General features: G+C 49.1%; 1 non-coding gene across 1 annotated transcript; it reads left to right on the forward strand.

Moving 5' to 3' along the window:
- Window positions 1-3,592: 3,592 nt before the first annotated feature.
- On the forward strand, window positions 3,593-3,694 carry LOC116273923. Its single transcript, XR_004182426.1, has one exon. It is a non-coding gene; the product is annotated as a U6 spliceosomal RNA (small nuclear RNA).
- Window positions 3,695-5,308: the final 1,614 nt, after the last annotated feature.

Here is a 5,308-nt window from a genome sequence, read left to right on the forward strand (position 1 = left end):
TTTACTAAAATACAAAAAAATTAGCCGGGCGTGGCAGTGAGAGCCTGTAACCCCAGCTACTCGGGAGGCGGAGGTGGGAGAATCACTTGAGCCTGAGAGGCGGAGCTTGCAGTGAGCTGAGATCACTGCCACTGCACTCCAGCTTGGGCAACAGAGTGAGACTCCATCTACAAAAAAAAAAAAAAAAAAACCTCCCTGTATTGCTCAGGGTGATTTCAAACCCCTTGGGCTCAAGCAATCCTCCTGCCTCAGCCTCCCAAAGTGCTGGGATTACAGGCGGGAGCCACTGGGCCCGGTCTCTAGCACCCAGTTCTCACTGGGCTCCGAACAGCTTCTTGTGGTTCCCACCACACAGCACCTGACCTCAAGCCTGTGCCATGTGTCAGGTCTGGGATGATTTTACCCTACTAACAAGCTAGTAAGTTAGCCTATTACTGCTTCATGATTGTTGGCGGAGGACATTCAATTCCTGGTGTGAGAGAAAGGACTTTATTACTCACGGCACAGCAAGCAGCAAGAACATCATGTTTGTGTCAGTTCTCCTTGCCAAGGAGTACAGACGAGGGAGCCGCAGTACTTCATAAAGGAAACTCATTCTTGGATAGCTACAAGAATCTTTTGGGGAGGCGTTTTGAAGGAAGCTGAGGTTCTGTGTGAGCAAATGAGGGGTGAGCTGCCAGCAAAGTTGTGGGTAAGTGTTAATGTGACCTTATTTGCACCCCTAGGCTGATAAGAACTGGAACATTCGAGTTACACTTTTTTTTTTTGAGACGGAGTCTCGCTCTGTCGCCCAGCCTGGAGTGCACTGGCCAGATCTCAGCTCACTACAAGCTCCGCCTCCCGGGTTCACGCCATTCTCCTGCCTCAGCCTCCCGAGTAGCTGGGACTACAGGCGCCCGCCACCTCGCCCAGCTAGTTTTTTGTATTTTTTAGTAGAGACGGGGTTTCACCGTGTTAGCCAGGATGGTCTCAATTTCCTGACCTCGTGATCCGCCCGTCTCGGCCTCCCAAAGTGCTGGGATTACAGGCGTGAGCCACCGCGCCCGGCCGAAGTTACACTTTTAAATGCCTATAGGTATTGTACGATGAGATGGCAAGGATAGGATCCTAGAATCAGATAGACATGGATTCAAATTCTGCTTCTATTTTTTGTTTTGTTTGTTTTTTGAGATGCAGTCTCGCTCTGTCACCCGGGCTGGAGTGCAATGGCACGATCTCAGCTCACTGTGACCTCCACCTCCTGGGTTCGGGCAATTCTTCTGCCTCAGCCTCAGTACCTGGGATTACAGGCGTGAGCCACTGCGCCTGGCCAAATTCTGCTTCTAGCTGTGTAGCCCCAACCTCTCTGAATGTTTCCTAAACTATAAAATAGAGGTTATTTCTCATAAAATTGTTGAAAAGATTCAGTGACATCGCATATGCATGATAGGATAAGTTTTTAAAATATTAACCAATATTTTACCCTATCCTTGGATTACGTGATCCTTCCGTCATTTAGTCATCTGGGCCATTCTCCATTTCTTCCTTCAGGAAAGGGTTCACCTGGGAGAAAAAGAAGTTAGTTTCATGCTTTTGCATTTCAAAAATCTACCTTTCAGAGAGAAACAGAACGAACTCAACACAAGAAAATAGATTTGTAAGTATACCTGATGTTGGCTGGGCGTGGTGGCTCACACCTGTCATCCCAGCAATGTGGGAGGCCAAGGCCGGTGGATCACGAGGTCAGGAGTTCAAGACCAGCCTGGCCAACGTGGTGAAACCCTGTCTCTGCTGAAAATACAAATAATTAGTCAGGCATGGTGGCAGGTGCCTATAAGCCCAGCTACTCGGGAGGGTGGGGCACGAGAATCGCTTGAACTCAGGAGGCAGAGGTTGTGGTGAGCCGAGATCACACCATTGCACTCTAGCCTGGGCAACAAGAGCAAAACTCCTTCTCAAAAAAAAAAAAAAAGAAGCCGGGCGCAGTGGCTCACGCCTGTAATCCCAGCACTTTAGGAAGCTGAGGTGGGTGGATCACGAGGTCAGGAGATCGAGACCATCCTGGTTAACACGGAGAAACCCCGTCTCTACTAAAAATACAAAAAAAATTAGCCGGGCATGGTGGCGGCACCTGTAGTCCCAGCTACTCGGGAGGCTGAGGCAGGAGAATGGCGTGAACCCAGGAGGCGGAGCTTGCAGTGAGCTGAGATCACGCCACTGCACTCCAGCCTGGGCGACAGAGCAAGACTCCGTCTCAAAAAAAAAAAAAAAAGAAGACCTGATGTTGAGTGAGACAGGGTTCCCCGACCTCAAACCAAATAAAGACTCCCTGGGTCGGAAGAGGTGGTGAAGAAGCAGCATTACAAGTTCATGGCCAGGCGCGGTGGCTCACACCTGTAATCCCAGCACTTTGGGAGGTTGAGGCAGGCTGATCACCTGAGGTCAGGAGTTCAAGACCAGCCTGACCAATATGGTGAAACCCCATCTCTACTAAAAATACAAAAATTAGCCGGGCGTGGTGGCAGGCACCTGTAATCCCAGCTACTCAGGGGGCTGAGGCAAAAGGATCACTTAAACCTGGGAGGCAGAGTTTGCCATGAGCCGAGATTGCACCACTGCACTCCATCCTGGGTGACAGAGTGAGACTCCATCTCAAATAAAAGCAGCATTACAAGTTCAGGTGCAGTGTGAGCTCCTAGAGAACGACACCTTGAGCCCCAGACCCCTGCAAGCTCCAAAACAACATAGCAAGGGTGACAGCCTCAGGTAAACTCCGAGTTTTCCTTGCCCCAACATTTCCTGTATGCTCAGGGGTGACACAGACCGGTAGACCAGACAACCCTTAGGCATGAAGGCACCCTACAGATGAGAACGCGGGAGAACGCCCCCTGCTGTCTTGGAGGGGGCGAAGCAGCCCAGAGACCATGAGGATAATTCAAGGATCGTTGTGTGGGTAGATGACAAAGCTCAGGTGCCTCCCGAGGCAGGATGTGTGTGTGCTAGAGTAAGTCCCCTTAGAATGTAGGCATCACTTAGTGCTTGAGGAAACCAATTTAACTGAAACTAGATTTTGCTACTGCAGATGAAACAGGCTAACAATAAAAATAACCTTGAATTATAGGATAGTAAAGCTACTGTACAACTATTTCTGGCTCAAGGTTAGTATCAGTTATTTGTGGAGTTCATCCAGGATGTCTTAGAATTCCAGGGGTCTCATATCTATTTGATATGACTCAAAAAAACAAATAGAAAAAAACAAAACAAAACACTAACCCTAGACTAGAATTGGAACTGAGGGCCAGGCACGGTGGCTCACACCTGTAATCCCAGCAGTTTGGGAGGCTGAGGCGGGAGGATCACTTGAGGTCAGGAGTTTGAGACCAGCCTGACCAACATGGTGAAACCTCGTCTCTACTAAAAATACAAAAATTAGCAGGGTATGGTGGCACTCACCCATAATCCCAGCTACTCGGGAGGCTGAGGCAGGAGAATCCCTTAAACCCAGGAGGCAGAGGTTGCAGTGAGCTGAGATTGCACCACTGCACTCCAGCCTGGGTGATAGAGCAAGACTGTGTCTCAGAAAAAAAAAAAAAAAAAAGAATGGTGGCCATGCTTGCTTCAGCAGCACATATATTAAAATGGGAACAATACAAAGAAGATTAGCATGGCCCTTGCTCAAGGATGAACTAAAATTCGTAAAGTGTCCCATAAAGTTTTAAGATTTTTAATTCTTTTTTTAAAAAAGAAAAGAGGCCGGGTGCAGTGGCTCACACCTGTAATCCCAGCACTTTGGGAGGCCGAGGCGGGTGGATCACGAGGTCAGGAGATCGAGACCATCCTGGCCAACATGGTGAAACCCCGTCTCTACTAAAAATACAAAAAATTAGCTGGGTGTGGTAGCGGGAGCCTGTAGTCCCAGCTACTCGGGAGGCTGAGGAAGGAGAATCGCTTGAACCTGGGAGGCGGAGCTTGCAGTGAGCAGAGATTGCACCACTGCACTCCAACCTGGGCGACAGAGCGAGACTCCGTCTCAAAAAAAAAAAAAGCTGGGCGTGGTGGTTCACACCTGTAATCTCAGCACTTTGGGAGGCTAAGGTGGGAGGATTGCTTGAGCCCAGGAGTTTGAGACCAGCCTGGGCTACATAAGGAGACCCTGTCTCTATTGATGTTAAAGAAAAAAAAAGAGCCATAGAGTCCCCAAAGAGCCTAGATCAGTTGGTGATCATCTTACCCCTTGGGTGGACAACCAACGCCCTGAAACTGGCCTATATCGTCTGAGAAGGAAGATGACAGATGGCATGGCTGGCCGTTAGGCTCCTGTTGCTTTTAAGCTGAGTTGGTGGCTCTGCCTTTTATTTATTTATTTATTTAGAGACAGAGTTTCACTCTTGTTGCCCAGGCTGGAGTGCAATGGTGCGATCTCGGCTCACTGCAACATCCGCCTCCCGGGTTCAAGCGATTCTCCTGCCTCAGCCTCCTGAGTAGCTGGAACTACAGGTGCCCGCCACCACGCCCGGCTAATTTTTGTATTTTTAGTAGAGACAGGGTTTCAGCATATTGGCCAGGCTGGTCTTGAACTCCTGACCGTGTGATCTACCCGCCTCGGCCTACCAAAGTGCTGGGATTACAGGCATGAGTCACCGCGCCCAGCTGAATCTGCCCTTTTTTAAAGGCATACGAGACCCATCAGATGAGGCACCTAGCTCAACGGAAGTCATGTCCCTGGCGAGCAGAGGGAATGGAAATGTTATTCCAGCAGGAAAACTCTACAGGGGAGAAGAAAGAGGGACTCAGGCAAGTGGATGCAGGTGAGCACATCGCCCTGGATCCAGGCTTTTCGAAAGACTTGAGGAGCCGTAATGTGTTATCTATGGCTGTGTAACAAATTACTCCAAAATGACAATTACTCAAATGACAATAAACATGTATTATCTTACGTAATAAATTATCTCACATAGCTCCTGTGGGTGAGGAATTCGGGGGTAGCTTAGCTGGGTGGGTCCGGCAGGGCTCTCCTCAGGTTCTAGCAAAGGTGTCAGCTGCGGCTGCAGGATCTGAATGTTTGAACGGGGCTGGAAAGTCAGCGCTGGCTGTGGGCAGGAGGCCTCAGTTCCTGAGCTGCTTCAGTGTTCTCATGACACGGCAGCTGCTTTCCCCAGGACGAGTGATGTACGAGGAAACAAAATGAAAGCTGCCATGTTTTTGATGACCTCGTCTTGGAAGTCTCACACTTCTGCCACATTTTCATCAAAAGCAAGTCATTAAATATGGCCCCACTCAAAAGGGGAGAGAAAGTAGGTATCATTTTGTTTCCTTTTTTTAATCACGG

The sequence above is a fragment of the Papio anubis genome, chromosome 2 (assembly GCF_008728515.1).
Source record: "Papio anubis isolate 15944 chromosome 2, Panubis1.0, whole genome shotgun sequence".
Taxonomy (NCBI): domain Eukaryota; kingdom Metazoa; phylum Chordata; class Mammalia; order Primates; family Cercopithecidae; genus Papio; species Papio anubis.